Below are 17,165 nucleotides of genomic sequence, written 5' to 3' on the forward strand. Positions count from 1 at the left end.
AGCGCCACAGGATTAATCAAAGTAATAAATATAGAAATACAATGGAGATAAAACACAGAGGGATATATTTACTAAACTGCAGGTTTGGAAAAGTGGAGATGTTGCCTATAGCAACTAATCAGATTCTAGCTGTTATGTTGTAGAATGTACTAAATAAATGATAACTAGAATCTGATTGGTCGCTATAGTCAACATCTCCACTTTTTCAAACCTACAGTTTAATAAATCTGGCCCAGAGAGTATATATATCTTTATAAATGATGACCCAGCACATGGACAATATGGGTTACAATTATGGCTATTTCATAACAAAGTTACTAATTACTAGAGATGGTCACTGACCCCCGTGTTTTGGTTTTGGATTCGGTTTTGAATCTGGATTACCGTCGTGTTTTGGTTTTGGTTTTGCAAAACCGCCATTGCGTGTTTTGGTTTTGGTTTTGGTTTTGTTTGGTTTTGTTTTGCTATTTTTTGGGAAAATCCATGTTTTTGGGCCTAAATTAACCCAATTTAGTGCTCCAACTGTTTTAGAGACAAGTAATCTAATTGTTGAGCTAATAAATCATCCAAAAAAACAGTTTAATTCTTCGTTGGTAGGCCTTCATTTATTCTACACACAAAACAGATTGTCTTCCTCTCCATCTATGCATATTGGCAATGCAGCCATCGTCTTTGAATGTATATTACACCCTACACTTATAGTTAAATATGTAAAGAAATGGAAAAAGCCAGTTTGGTTTCTGTCTCTCAAGGCCCCCCTCCACTTGTATAAAATACCAAAAAATTCAGCCATTATAGACTGTACAATATTAATTGACATGGAGAAAGCCAGTTTGGTTTCTGTCTCTCTAGGCCCCCCTCCACTTGTATAAAATACCAAAAAATTCAGCCATTATAGACTGTACAATATTAATTGACATGGAGAAAGCCAGTTTGGTTTCTGTCTCTCTAGGCCCCCCTCCACTTGTATAAAAAACTAATAAATTCAGCCGTTATATACTGTACAATATAAATTGAAATGGACAAAGGCAGTTTGGTATCTGTCTGCATCAGATCCTCTCTCCACTAGGAGAAAAATAGAAACCTATTCAGCCGTTATATAATCTAGAATATAAATAGAAATTGAGAACGGCAATTTGGTATCTGTCTGCATCATAATCATTATCATCATCATTAGCGCCCTCGTCGCCTACACAAATCTCCCCCTCATCCTCTTCTAATTCCAAAGTGGCATCCTCAATTTGGGTATCACCGGCTACACTCGGGCTATTAAGGCACACATCAGCAGAATGCTTACGATTAGACATCCCACTGTTGGATGGACTCTCCACAGGGATTGTTGTCATTTGTGAATCAGAGCAAATATTCTCCTGTAATGCCTCACTGTTATCTTGCAGCTCGGCTTTGACGCGTAACAGTAGTTGTGCACCAATTGTAGGCTGGGTAAATTTTTGGGATCTGCCACTAATAGCCAAAGGTGAAGGCCTCATTCTCTCTTTGCCACTGCGTGTGTAGAATGGCATGCTTGCAATTTTTTTTTTATCGTCACTTAACTTTTGCTCAGTTACACTTCTTTTTCGCTTCAATACAGTAAATTTTTTTTGGGTTTTTGTTTTTTTCACTAATTTGAAAACACTCTGTTGTTTGACATCGCCTTGGCCAGATGACGTACTGGGAACACTAACATCAGGACTGGTGACAGAACCTGGTTGCTCATTCAGATCATATGTGGACTTCTTTGAATCCATTCTGAGCGCAAACCACTGGGGAGTGCTAAAAATTATTTGGTAGATACTGCTGACAGATATGACTTTTGACAGCCAGAAATATTAATGCACAATTAGGGAAGACACCCCAAAAGCACTGAGGAGTGCTAAAAATTATTTAGTAGATACTGCTGACAGATATGACTTTTGACAGCCAGAAATATTAATGCACAATTAGGGAGGACACCCCAAAAGCACTGAGGAGTGCTAAAAATTATTTAGTAGATACTGCTGACAGTTATGACTTTTGACAGCCAGAAATATTTATGCACAATTATGGGGGACACCCCAAAAGCGCTGGGGAGTGCCAAATATTAAGAAAAAATAATAAACCTCTATCCTCCTTCTCTGTCCCTGCTCTAATCAGCCTATGACTACACCCTGCTCTCTCCCTCTGTCAAATGGCGATGGATTGCTGTGGAGGCGTGTATTTATAAAGTTGAAGTATCGCGAGAACCGAGCCCCGAGATCCGACGACGTCACGATGACGTTCGGCCTTGATTTGGATTCGGAACGGGCGGGAGAGTACCGAGCTGCTCAGCTCGGTACTCGGATACCCAAAGTTCGGGTGGGTTCGGTTCTCGGAGAACCGGACCCGCCCATCTCTACTAATTACGGTGTTCAAACAATGCATGGATATTACTTAGAACCAATAATAAGTGAAAAGTAATCAAACAACAAACTAATATGTCTATGTTGTGAAATTGTAATAAACAACATGTTGTTGTTGTTGTTTTGGGAGATTTTTAAGCAGAGTAACTACTTACATGTGTGTACCGGTAAGGGTACAGATGAGTTTTGCTTCTTCCTTTAAAAAGCACTGGACAAATGTTTCTGATGCGTTAAATCGCATTACATACGACAAAAAGCTCATCTGGATGTAGCCTTATTGTGAGTGTAGTAATAATACTGTTCTACATATTAATAAAGGAATTACGTTGATCTATGCGGAATTAGGCTACATTCATTTCCCAACCATAAGTGCTATTGGGTCCTATACCCATTTACATGATTCCATCAGTATAAAAGCATGATTTTGTTTTACACCAGTGGGCAGAGGCAGGCTGGGCTGGTCCCATAGTGGGCTACCTTGGCTGGGTCACTTGGCCACCTGCATTTTTTCCTTTAAAATGTTCCAAATAGGCTGCCGAGTCTATTCTTGCCCCCTGGGCTAAAATGTGCCAGCCCTCCCCTGCCAGTGGGTAAAGGGCTAAAAGACTTTACTCATGACTGACCCCTCCTGGCCACTTCTATATTGGAGTGCCTATTCTCCCATACGATCCCATCATTTATCCAAACAAAGCAGCACAGAGGCCCCTGCACATTTTATCCAATGACACTCTCTGGCCAACGGAGGCTTGAGACCACCAATGATCATCTGGCTACTTTAGTCCGAGTCAGAGCAAGGTTGGGGAAATTTATGGGATTAAATATCTGTAATGGTCGTAATGTTTTCTAGAAGCACAAATATCAGGGGCAACAAGGTGTTTAACTGAGGGAAAACCTGAGTAAACTCAGGATAACAATTAATTTGAGTCAGTAGGATACAAACTGAAGAAGAGGAAATGGATGTTAAAAATATATTCAATTATGCAAAGCATTTGTGATATTTTTTCAATGATCGTTGAACAAAACATATTGAGTATCAGCATGATAACTAAATTATAACTGTGTAAAACTAGCCAGACACACGGCCCCTCACCATGCTGCTGCTCCGCGTGATTGGTACGGTCCGAGGTGGCTACATGCACAGATAGAGATTGTCCGCAGTCGTCTTACAAGCTCATTTATGAACATGCTCAATAATAATCCTATCTATTTCAATGTGATCATATAGACCATCGCTATAGATTTTGGGCAAAATATACTTTGATTGCCAGTATAGCACAAATACACATTATCATTCACAACTTGAACATAGCAGTATCACCAGAAACTGTTATTTGTGTAAGGTATATTGTATATTTGTACTGAATCATCATCATCATTTATATAGCGCCAATAATTCCACAGAGCTGTACAGAGAACTCACTCACATCAGTCCCTGCCCCATTGGGGCTTACAGTCTAAATTCCCTAACACACATGCACTAGTGTCAATTTGACATCAGCCAATTAACCTACTAGTATGTTTTAGGAGTGTGGGAGGAAACCGGAGCACCGCGATTCGTGAAGCGCCGCTTCTTCCGCCCATACACAACTACATGCCGGCTTTGATGCGGAAGAAATTCCACGCAAACATGGGAAAAACATTCAAACTCATCACAGATAAGGCCATGGTCGGGAATCGAACTCATGACCCAAGTGCTGTGAGGCAGAAGTGTTAACCACTAAGCCACTGAGCTGAATGTATGTATTTGTGTTTCCCACTGACAATTGGCAGTCCTGGTACTTTATACAGTATAGCTCCAATAAAAAGTTTTATATAGTATAAAAAGTAGCCACAATGTAAAGCAATATGAAGTAAAACAATATTAGCATGCTCATGTGCAAGTAGTAAAAAATGGGGAATCATGGTGCAGAGTGTTTGTTCCAGGCTATGCCAGATTTTGTTTAGTGGTCCCTCCGCAAAATGTCAAAAGTGCACATACTTCAGTATTAACCAGAGCATGACATGCAAGAGACTACTAGGGCTCGTTCAATGACCTGACGTCATGTGACAGGTTCATAGGTCAGGTCCTCCTGATGACCATCAGGTCAGGTATTTGTATATAGTTATCTTACAGGCTGTGTGTTCTGTTCTTACGACTCAATTAGAACAGGGCCACAGATCACTCAGCAAATTGCTACCTGCACGTGCCTCGTTCCTCCTCTTAATTAAGTTAAATACATCTAAGGCTCTACAGTAATTATAAATATTGCAGGATGCCAACCATGCACCCTTGAAGTTTTAAGCATTAGTTTCTATGTTCTTTTCTCACAAATGCAGACCTGAATGGACCCACATGAACAAAAACAATGGCCTATTAGAGGACGTCGCTACAACAGACCGGTGGCCCAGGAATCATTCCATGGTTCCTGAGTTCCATGTGATAAGAAATTGGTTAGCTTACACAAAATCTATAAATGAGACCAAATAAATCTATAAATATCTTGTGAATCATCAAGGCCCCTCTCTCTCTCTCTCTCTCTCTCTCTCTCTCTCTTACGCTCTATAGTGTGTATATATTAAGCTCTCGTGGGCAGGGTCCTCTCTACCTATTGTCCCATGTCTGTCTACTGTCAGACTCCCTTGTATGTCCAGTCATGTATTTTGCTGCACTCTGTGTGAGTCCACATAGTATTGCTCACACTAATCTGTGCTTCTTAAGTGTATTACCTTCACACTTGCCTACTTTTGGCTGGCTCACTCCGGGAGATCACTGAAGAGGGGTGTAGGGGGAGGGTGGAAGGGGGCGAGGCTTCACGAATCGTGTCATTTTGGTCCTGCCCCCAGGCATGTAATGCCTGTTTTGGGTCTTTTTACACTGGTAAAAAGACCCAAAGCAGGTATTACGTCACTGGGGGCAGGACCAAAATGCCACGATTCGTGAAGCGCCGCTCCTTCCGCCTATACACAACTACATGCCGGCTTTGATGCGGGAGAAATTCCAGCTCTCACGGGATTACGGGAGACCTACCCGGAATTCGGGAGTCTCCCGGACATTCCAGGAGAGTTGGCATGTATGATTACCTCAACTATTTGTGACTGGCTTACTGTATCCAGCGCTAAAGAATCTGTGACGTCTTATAAATAAATAAATGAATGAATAAATAAAAATAATATATATAAAGTTTAAAATAAACCATACTATTTTTAATAACCATACCCACTCTTTCAGCATTCCCCCTCCCAACTCTGCACAGAACCCATAGCCCCAAACGTATGGTACATTTATTAAATGAAAGAAATATATTGCCTTCTAACAGTAATTTAAATGCATCATTTTTCATCTGTGCTGACATGCAGGTGTGCCCTAATACATCCGCACTTACATTACCAACAGAAACACAGATGCATATAAAATAAGTAAACCAGGAGCAGCCGGCAGCCCCTGTAATTCTGTGGCCTGGGCCTAACAATATCATATCTTATGTTCTATCTTTAAACTCAGTAGCAAAAGCTAATTGCTTTGTGGGGTAAAGTCTTGTGTTCACCCTCATTATGCTCTCATTTGGTTGTAAGCTGGCGGGCAGGTCACTCACTCCTCGATCTGTCTGTAATACCCAGTCTCATTTTAGTGCTGTGTCTGTTCCTTATTGTATAGCGCTATGGAATGTGTTGGCGCTCTATAAATAAATGTTATTAATTATAATAATAATAATAGTAATAATAATAATAATAATAATTAGGTTAACCTCTAGAGATCTGATAAAAAGTATATGAGAGTGAATATTCCCTTTAGTGCAGTGGAGAAACATTCAAAATATAATTTATAATTTAATTTTTTTTTAAAAAATAGAATATTTTTAGAACAAGGGGAGAGCTGAACATTGAATGACAATGTAACAAAGTACTTTACTGAAGAAAGAGTGATAGAGTGATGGCATAGCCTTGAGACACGTGTGGTGTAGGCCACACAGTAAAAGAATTTGCAACAGCAAAGGACAAACATAAAGTAACAAAACAAACAAATATATATTTATGAAAATATATTAAACAAGAGAACAGTGAGAGAGGAATTACAAAGGTCATTCGAGTGAACAGTGAATATAAAAATGTGTTTACATCAGTAATGAATTTATTTACAGAACTACTGGTGTTTTTTCCTTATAACGTGATCTACGTGACCACAACCTAATGTACCTTTAGCTAGAAACAATAGACATCGGCCTGAAGGAAAATCATATTCAAAGCTATTTAAACTTCACACTATCGAAAGCAGAAGTTCCAAAATAATCGGCAATAACGTAACAAGCACCGAAGAGCCAGTCTCATAAGGCTCATTATAAAGGCATAGGCAAACCGAGGGGGGTTTCCTAGTGCCTGGAAACCCTCCTCCAAGCCTGGGGCACTGTATAATTGAGGTGGCTGGACCTTTTCCCCCGCTTCACACAGCTCTGCTTGAAAAGGGAGAGCTGCGTGCACCTAACAGTAGTCCACGCAGCATTGCCCATGTATATTATAGGGATAGGGAGAGTTGGAGAGCAGCCAAGCACTGTCTAATGTTATAGCTACGCCCCCATGCATGTTAGTCACGCTCACTGGTGGCGTGGTGTGGAAACCCCCCTCTACAAATCCTGCGTTTGCCCCTGAAAGGTGCTGTCAATATGAACATAATATGAATAATACAATACAGGTGTAGAGTTAATAGTGTTATAATGAACTCTAGGCTCTATAACTGATAATGCTTCCCTTGTGTAAAGTATCAGGACAGCAGGAGCCATGTAGACATTATATTACCATATAAATACATGAAGCTGCCTATACCATAGGTCCTTGCAATGATCTGTACTAGAGCACGTTGTCCTTAATGAATACTCAGGTGATGTCATCACTAAACCTGATAATAAATAATGACATCACTAAGCACAGATAGGAGTTACAGAAGTCCATACATACACTAATGAATTTTATTATGAATACAGTTGAACAGTTAGAAGGATACTAGTGACTGAGGAGTTTCCTTGTCATCCAAAAGCCTGAGGCCATGTCTGTGGTATAGGTACAGGCTGGATATTGGGACTGCCTCTGCTGTCCCAGATCCAGGGAATATCAAGCTTCTGTGCAGAATCCCAGCAGTGACAGCAACACTAAGGGTTTAGATGCTCAGATAAGTACATGTTGGCCTAATTCAAGTTGCATAAACAGGGACATAAATGTTGGTTGAGTAGAATTCGTGTTTCTGTTTGTATTGTAATGTCTACATTGTTTTAGATAGACACTCAAAACGTTTTACACACTGACATGTAGGGAATGAAGAATAAATACAACAGGTGCTCTGGCCCTAGTCAAACGCATCACAATAACTCCAATGATAACTGCAGGTGACCATGTCTGTGGTGAACAGCTGACCTGCAATTTGAGTGGAAGAGTGGGCAGATGATTAGGGTCCTGGAGGGGTGGAGATTGTGGGACTGGAGAGAACTTTAGAAAAAATATAAATATAGGATATAACCCCTTCAGCACTATTGACTATGAGACTTAGGGGTAAATTTATTAAGCTGCGGGTTTGAAATAGAGGAGACATGGCAAATAGCAAATAATCAGATTCCAGTTATCACTTATTTAGTGCATTCTACAAAATGACAGCTAGAATCTGATTGGTTGCTATAGGCAACATCTCCACTTTTTCAAACCGCAGCTTGATAAATTTACCCCATAGACTGTAAAAAATATAAAACGCATGGATGTGAACCCTGGCTAAACAATGCTATGTCTATATATACCATTAGTCTATAAATGACAAATGCTCACCGTCTGGACAATGGCCTTTTTAGATGTATTAAGAAAAAGAGTTCCTCTCTTGCCCTATGTCTGGGAGAGGGCAAAAATAAAGGTGCTCTGTATGCTAATAACTGGACTCACTTCTGGATAGCTTTCTCCTTATACTAATAGATCTAAAAGAATTAAGAAGATCTGTGTTTCTCAAAGAACCGCTCACAACATGCCCACAAATTAATCCAATATTTGGGCAGATCCTTGCGATTATGCTGCAGAGCGTTTCTCCCCCACACGTGTAACAATGATCATTGTTGCACTTACAAACTAGTGCCCATGTATCTCACATGACAATAGAGGCTGTTCCCCCATCATGTACCAGCAGGTCGACCTGTGCAGATGGTGCATGGTGAGGGACAGCTGTAATTGTCTTTATGTGAGATATATGGGTACTTTCTTGTAACTGCACGAAGTTTTACTTATTCATTTAATCATTATAATAGAATACAACTTGATCTATTGGAAAAAGTCTTTGTTTCTATATTTATCCTGCGCAGTTCAGTCGCCTGAGTTCTTTATAATGTCACAGCCCTCATCCCTCGGAGCCCACATGAGGTCCTGGGAACATGAAGGAAGCCAACTGGTGAGCCCGACTTGTCAGACACATTAATCTATCCGCATACAGCGCATATGTTATTATATCCTTTCTGGCACTTTTTTAAAAAGCAGTTTTAATAAAGGTGACAGGTTCTCTTTAAACATAGAATTTATTGACAACACATTGACTGTCTTATTAATATGGACTAGGATATCTTTACTGATGTACTTCTTTAATGTATTGAACCTAATTTATAAATAACATACATAGGACCCTAATGTACTATGGATTTCAGTGTAGAAAAAATATATTGTTTTAATTGTCTGATGATGCTAAAGGACTCTTTACTGAATACCACTGTTCAGGAACCAGTGATCATTTACAGTTTATATCACTCTGGTTGAAGCCTTAGATGTGCATATGACACAAGTACAGTGACACATAAAAGATGGCTCCAATATTCCATGTAGACAGGGACAGAACTGCAAAGACAGTGGGTGGCCTTTTATTTTGCCTAATGTCTAACAACATTTGAAACAGTATCTTTGGATATCAGTTCTTTGGATAACACTTCTGATCATATACTTCACGAAACATTTGAAGTGTGTCATTGTCTTGTGTACATCCGGGCCTGGAAAGCATATAGTGCATCCTGATTCAAATCTAGAACCAGATGCCAGATGATTTTCCTAGGTAATTTGGTCAGACTAGACAAGTACTATATTGTAGACACATGTCGGGATACTAATGACTGCAGACATACAGAAAATTCCAGAAACCATCACTCCTTAATCAGAATTAAAAAAAAATGTGCTGCACCCCCCCATCCCCTCTATACTATGCTTAATTATAGATTACAGGAATACTTAAAGTCTAGATACTGGGTTTAGAGCAATAACTTGGGCATATATCCCAACCGCCAATTGATTTCCAATAAACACACAATCATTGATAGTGTAATTATTCCAAATAGTGTAACCTACAAACACAGCACACAGGGCCATCTTTTCCATTAGGCATGATGGGCAACTGCCCGGGGGCCCCACGGGCAAGGGGGCCCCATAGGCACGGCTCTTAATGAGAATAAATAATCCTGCAAAAGGAAAAAACCTGCAAAAAAAAAACCTAAAAGGGTCACTGAGCAAGTACATCTAGCTATCTCTATCTCTTTATATATATATATATATATATATATATATATATATATATATCTGTATCTGTATACATCTATATATCTATATCTCTATCTATATCTAGGGGCCCCGGTGCACTGCTTTGCCTGGGGGCCCATAATGTTGTTAAGATGGCCCTGACAGCACATGTAGTTAAAGTATCCAATGTAGCTGAACAGTTTGCTGCACCTATAAGATTGTAGGTAATATCCTAGCTGTGCAAGGGACAGGCTTCTCAGTGAGATTCCTCTGTGGTAAACGGCTGCAGACTATTAGACCTGTAAAATGGTGTCAATTGAGAGCAATAAAAACGAGTCATTTTACAGGCAGAAATCTGGTAATACACATTGTAACGTGCGTCTGGCGACACAACGCGTCCAGTACAAGAGGGAGTAGCGCCTAGTCTGTGCTGATTCTTTCTCAATACAATATGCTGACAATGCAGTAATCAGTGTGGAAGACAGACTGTGGCTGCTGGAGTATTTTAGTGACTAGGCTATAAATGCAATTCTATTTAAATACAAACAACAATGCAGGGTTTGTATGACAGGCAGATAATACACTTCTATCCCCACCGATGCCAATCAGTCCACGATACGAGGTGCTGAAAAAATTACATCTTGAAAAGGACAACTCCCTTCTGTCCACTATCACATCAGGTGTGTATATTTCCAGCCGGTATTTAATCTACTGTAATCCTGGGCACAGAGACAAACGGGCATGTGGCATTTAGATGCAGTAATATTGGACAAATCATTAAATCTCATGCACAAGTCTGACATTAACACTTCAGATGCAGAGTAATAAAATGGTGATCTCACTCCTGTACCAGAGCTCCCAGCAGCAGCTGATGACTGAACGCCACTTGGAACATTTTTTAGGATGAGTGACAGCCCTGTATTTCTTTGTGCAATCAGTATTCCAACATTCAGATTCCAAATCTGTAGAGCTACAAGGGAAACTAATTAACAGCTCTGTTTCCTCAGTCACGGTAATGCCTTGCCGGTTCCTTCTGGAATTTAAGCTATTCCCATTCCCCCAAAATGGGTATTTTTTTTTTGCAAAGAAACTACAGTATCAGTATGCAATGGAGGCTTCTGATGGAAATGGTACATAAGTTTAGCAGGATGACCTCCCCCCCTTTCATCACCACAACCACACACTCTCCTATCCCTAAAGACTGTATATAAAACTGCCAGTCAAGAGAACTATTGTCTGTTCTGTCTGTCCACACACACAATCTCTAAACCATCAGGGCCAATTACCCACAGAGAAATCAGAGGGGGCCTGTATATGATGAACCTGCATCCTGTATGCATTGTCACTGTGATGGGAGATATAGTCAAGATAAGCTAAACCACCATATTCCAGGATACCATCCCTACAGCATTTGCAGACAAACCATGCCATGTAAGTGATATAACGAGATATATATATATATATATATATATATATATATATATATATATATATACAATATAAGCGATTGTGCAACTCTATGTGCTGCAATAAATTGTTGGGCTTGCAGAAATGCAGTACAGCTCTGACTATACGTGTAATGAAACGTGATTAGATGAATCAGACCAGCTCTGTGCCCACCTCCCCTGCACCCCCCTCACACCGGCTGCCTGGATGGCACACGGCATTAATACAAGTTACGGTATTTTCTTCTACTGTCTTGTTGTTGAAGTCACCAGACTGGGATTTATTTCAGCAAAGCTCAATGCAATCAATTGACAAGCATAATGTCAGTTTAACTGACTTACCTTATTTGCTTTTTTTTTTGTCTCTACTCCCCCTTTCTCAATATGCTCTTGATTGGATTTCAGAGTAAATTAAATGGGACAGGCAGTAAATGTCTTCTTTCTGAGAGTGTTGAATGGTATTGTGCCGGCAGAGACAGGCTGAGTGTCTTTGTTGTGTATCTCCTGGCCCCCTGACTGGATGATCTGCTGAGTCTAGGCTGCAGCTGCCTTCCTTCTGCTGCTATTGCAGTCATTTGCATTAGCCCGGCCCTCATTTGGATGCTTCTCTCCTCCTCACACCAGCACCATCCACCACCCACCCTTCCCCGTAGGCTCCCCCCTGCATCACATATGTGCTGGTGAGAGTTGATCTGCCTATAGATGTGCCCGCAGGGAAACAGAGATATCCACTGCAGCTGCTGGATGCGCTGCTTTGTCCCGTGCATTCACCGGATCATCACCCATGGACTTTGGAGTTACCCTAAAAGTTGGTTTACTAAATATAAGTCTCTTTATGAAGTGATCATTGGTCAGGTGCATCGTTTCTATTTGTGTGTGACTACATGTTTATACCTCTGCAAAAAAAATCAATAAAAAGGTGATTAGTAATGTCATAATGTATATTGGTTAAAGGGGTCTGTTACAAAGAATGACCTATATAGTCCCTATTGGAGAGACTTGGTGGACTTCCACCCTATTGGTGGACTTCTGACATAGCCGTTTTCAACTCTTGCTTGTTGCTGAACTTGAGTGAACTTTAGTGCAGTTTAGGATAAATGTATAAAAACGTGTTAAAAGGTAATTATAATGAATTTAAAGGATGCCAGAAGGATGTTCTCACAGAGAGCCCACTTTTCTACAGTAGGACGTGAAACTTGTCTGGCACCAGCACCAGCGCTATAATATAACCTGGGGCTGGTGGTAAGCCAGTGTGGGGTAATCAGGACCAGGCTAGGGGAGCCTGGATCAGTCCCACTATAACAGGGACACCCACAGTCATAGTGGGAGTCAGTCCCGTCATATACGGAGCTACTAACATGCAAGCAGGCCCCACTCTTACGCCCAATAAACCCCATGATGAATAGTACTACAATCACCAACATGCACAAGGCTGTCTGTGGCTATTGTGGAACATGGTGTATCATAATAGCCAAAGTAGAAAAAAAAAAGATGTACAGAGGATTCAAATAAATTTTATTGAACATAAACACACCACGAAACCTGTTTGTTACTACTTTATTAAACATGATAATCTTCAGCTTCAACGTAGTCCAAAGCAGGGCCGTAACTAGGGCTGTGCGACAGGGGCGACCGCCCAGGGCGCAACGCTGAAGGGGGCGTAATTTAGGAATATTTTAGGTTAATTTGGTTAAAATTGAGGGCTAGGGGGGCGGCATTTGTCTTTCTCGCCCAGGGCACTAGAAATCTAAGTTACAGCTCTCCAAAGGGAATCCTCAGCAGTCCAATCAGAAAAATAAATCATATTAGAGGGACATACACATGACTATGACATATGCTGTCAGATTCCAATAGCACACTGAAAGGGATTGTACGGAATATAGCCCTTCTAAACTTCATCAGCCAATTACACTCCCAGCTCCTAAGATTTTTAACATTTAAACCAACCTCAGGAACAGAAAGCCATGAAAAATGGACTTAGAACAAGGTTACTTACTATCTTCCAATTAAAAAGCCTATATTGCAACTGTGTAGGTAAACATCAGGCTTCCCAAGTTTATGTGACTTGAGCAGACTTCTCTAAAGGCTTCTTTTCACCAGCTATAGCCCCTGTACTGCTTTTAGTATTTCTTTGTTATTTTGGTCTGGTTAAGTCTTAGTTATGAACATTCAATAACATTGAAATTAAAATTCACTGTTTAGCCTTAATGAATAAAGAATGTCAGTGCCATATATAATATCTGCAATCATCAAATACCTACCTACAAAACTACATTCATCTCAACATCCCCTCATACAAGGTTCCTTATCTCTCAAAAAGTCAAATATTAAACTGCACATGGTAGAAATAGTAAAACCATCATTTAAGGTCCAGCACACTACCACGTTTACATTTATTTTCCTAAACTTTTTCAAATCTCATTTATGGTTTAAATGAATAATATGAGTAAGTGGGTAACAGACCTGTCTCTATAAATGTGTACCTTTTCTATATTTTTATTACTAGGATGTATGTGTGCACATTCCTACTTAAAACAGCTTGTACAAAGGTAACCCCACTGAAAGTAAATTATGTCTTCTAGTTACTGACACTATCCAGTGTATCAAATGTAATATATATAATAAACATTTGATGCATCTTGAATCAGAGCACTGGTGTATACACCCCATATAAAAAACAATATAAAATGTTAAAAAGCGTAAAACACATGTAAATTACTCTAATGCCAGTGATGCAAATGGAAAACAATAGTCTCTTCCTTCTAGTCAATTCTAAACCATTGCAATAGAAACATCTCCAAAAGATAGAAATACAAGTTCATTTCTTTCATATTCAAGAGTAGTAGATCTAATAGGATCAGCAGCTGTTGAAAAAGGGCCTTCCTATTGAAAAGTCCCGAAACATGAATATTGTAACGTCTAATCTTAGTTCTGTATTGCCGCTTGAATGAAAGATACAATGTATGTAAAATTAATCTGTACTCATCCAAAATATTAATCTTGAATAGTATTTGTAGCGGAATAAATGAATGTGAACGTGTCTCCTTCTCCTTTCTCCGCTGAGCTGATTCGTGCAAAGTTCATTAGATCGTGCCAATCATCGGCTAATCTTGGAAAATAGATCCAGGTAATTACCAAGTGGTTGTCAAATGCAGCAAAGGATCAAAAAGTGACTGTAATACTTTCCTTGCCAGATGTATGCATCCATGCATCAGTGGCTCTTGGAGATGCAAAATTCAGTTCCTCTTCCCCCGGTCCAGAGCACCGGATTAACAGCGTTCGTTGTCCAGGTAGATGTTTCTCTTGGAGGAAGATCAGTATATTGGCTGGACTCGGTCAAAGCCCCATCATCTCCTGAGTGGAGCGGACGTGAAAAGAGGTGCTAATTTCAATCAAATGTGGCACGGTGTGTGGTGTAACACCCGTGGTTTCCCCCACCTGACGCGTTTCTTCGCTCACAGGTGATTTCATCAGAAGACATGTGAAGATTCATTTTACATACATTGTATCTTTCATTGAAGCAGCAATACAGAACTAAGATTAGACGTTACAATATTCATGTTTAGGGACTTTTCAATAGGAAGGCCCTTTTTCAACAGCTGCTGATCCTATTAGATCTACTACTCTTGGAAATGAAAGAAATCAATTTATATTTCTATCTTTTGGAGATGTTCTATTGCATTGGTTTAGAATTAACTAGAAGAAAGAGACTATTGTTTTCCATTTGCATCACTGGCATTAGAGTAATGTATATGTGTTTTACACTTTTTAACATTTTATATTTTTTTTTATATGTGTTGTATACACCAGTACACTGATTCAAGATGCATCATATGTTGAATTTAATGTAATAAATACTGTGGTTTATATTTCAATATCACAGATTCAGTTATTGGTTAATGGTGATCCGGTACTCTAGCGCTGCTATTCTTGTTTATTGTTTGCCCCCTTTTTTGAGAACCCACAGGTTCTGTACAGCTGGTATTTGGCCACTAATTAACTAACCATTTGAGAACATAGTGTTACAGCGCCAGGAATATTTTTTGAGATCCTTTTAGACGCTGAATTGCTTGATGTAAACAGCTGTATTTTTCCATGATCCACAGGAATGGGCTGGAGCTGGAATTCCCCCCTCCGAGTTTTGCACCCTAAGAGCTTTGGAGCATCATATGATACCTAAATGGTACCAGGATTATTTAGATGCCATAGTCTAGTGCTAACGCATATAGTCAACATTTTCAGGTCAGTTTTAACTGTGCATGTGCAGGAATGTGTATATTGAACACACAGCTAAAATTCACAAAATCCAGCTGTTCCAAATCCTAGTCGGTAAAGTTAAACACATAGGTACTATGTAACTCAGACTGGTAAAGAGGAACACATGGCTACTATTGAACCCTAACTGGTAAAGAGAGAGACATGGCTACTATGGAAACCTAACTGGTAAAGAGGAACACATGGCTCTATGGAACCCTAACTGGTAAAGAGGAACACATGGCTACTATGGAACCTTGACTGGTAAAGAGAAACACATGGCTACTATCTAGCCCTGACTGGTAAAGAGCAACACATGGCTACTATGGAACCCTGACTGGTAAAGAGGAACACATAGCTACTAAGGAAACCTAACAGGTAAAGAGGAACACATGGCTACTATGGAACCCTGACTGGTAAAGAGGAACACATGGCTACTATGGAACCCTACAGGTAAAGAGGAACACATGGCTACTACGGAACCCTAACTGGTAAAGAGGAACACATGGCTACTATGGAACCCTGACTGGTAAAGAGGAACACATAGCTATTATGTAGCCCAGACTGGTAAAGAGGAACACATAGCTACTATGGAACCCAGACTGGTAAAGAGGAACACATAGCTACAAAGCAAACCTAACAGGTAAAGAGGAACAAATGGCTACTATGGAACCCTGACTGGTAAAGAGGAACACATAGCTACTAAGGAAACCTAACAGGTAAAGAGGAACACATGGCTACTATGGAACCCTGACTGGTAAAGAGGAACACATGGCTACTATGGAACCAAAGCAGGTAAAGAGGAACATATAGCTACTAAGGAAACCTAACAGGTAAAGAGGAACACATAGCTAATAAGGAAACCTAACAGGTAAAGAGGAACACATAGCTACTATGGAACCCTAACTGGTAAAGAGGAACATATGGCTACTATGGAACCCTGACTGGTAAAGAGTAACATATGGCTACTATGGAACCCTGACTTGGAAAGAAGAACACATGGCTACTATGGAAACCTAACTGGTAAAGAGGAACACATGGCTACTATGAAACCCTGACTGGTAAAGAGAAACACATAGCTACTATGTAACCCTAACTGGTAAAGAGGAACACATAGCTACAAAGGAAACCTAACAGATAAAGAGAAACACATTGCTACTATGGAACCCTGACTGGTAAAGAGGAACACATAGTTACTATGGAGCCCTGACTGGTAAAGAGGAACACATAGCTACTATGGAGCCCTGACTGGTAAAGAGGAACACATGGCTACTATGAAACCACAGCAGGTAAAGAGGAACACATAGCTACAATGGAACCCTAACTGGTAAAGAGGAACATATGGCTACTATGGAACCCTGACTGCTAAAGAGGAACACATGGCTACTATGGAACCCTGACTGGTAAAGAGGAACACATGGCTACTATGGAAACCTAACTGGTAAAGAGGAACACATGGCTACTATGGAACCCTAACTGGTAAAGAGGAACACATGGCTACTATTGAACCCTAACTGGTAAAGAGAAAGACATGGCTACTATGAAACCCTAACTGGTAAAGAAGAACACATGGCTACTATGGAACCCTAAC

The 17,165-nt window shown here is 40.1% G+C and overlaps 1 protein-coding gene across 3 annotated transcripts in view; it reads right to left on the bottom strand.

The window, feature by feature from the left end:
* DCLK1 (doublecortin like kinase 1) overlaps window positions 1–11,890 on the bottom strand; it is a 311,215-nt gene extending 299,325 nt beyond the window's left edge. For 2 of the 3 annotated variants that reach the window (XM_075198997.1, XM_075198998.1), the window contains exon 1: window positions 11,663–11,889. The gene's annotated coding sequence lies outside the window, so the exon portion shown is untranslated. Of the gene's footprint in view, window positions 1–11,662 lie in introns of all 3 variants that reach the window. The other variant, XM_075199001.1, reaches the window with a different exon arrangement.
* Between the last annotated feature and the right edge of the window lie 5,275 nt (window positions 11,891–17,165).

Source organism: Mixophyes fleayi, chromosome 2 (genome assembly GCF_038048845.1).
Source record: "Mixophyes fleayi isolate aMixFle1 chromosome 2, aMixFle1.hap1, whole genome shotgun sequence".
Classification (NCBI taxonomy): Eukaryota; Metazoa; Chordata; class Amphibia; order Anura; family Limnodynastidae; genus Mixophyes; species Mixophyes fleayi.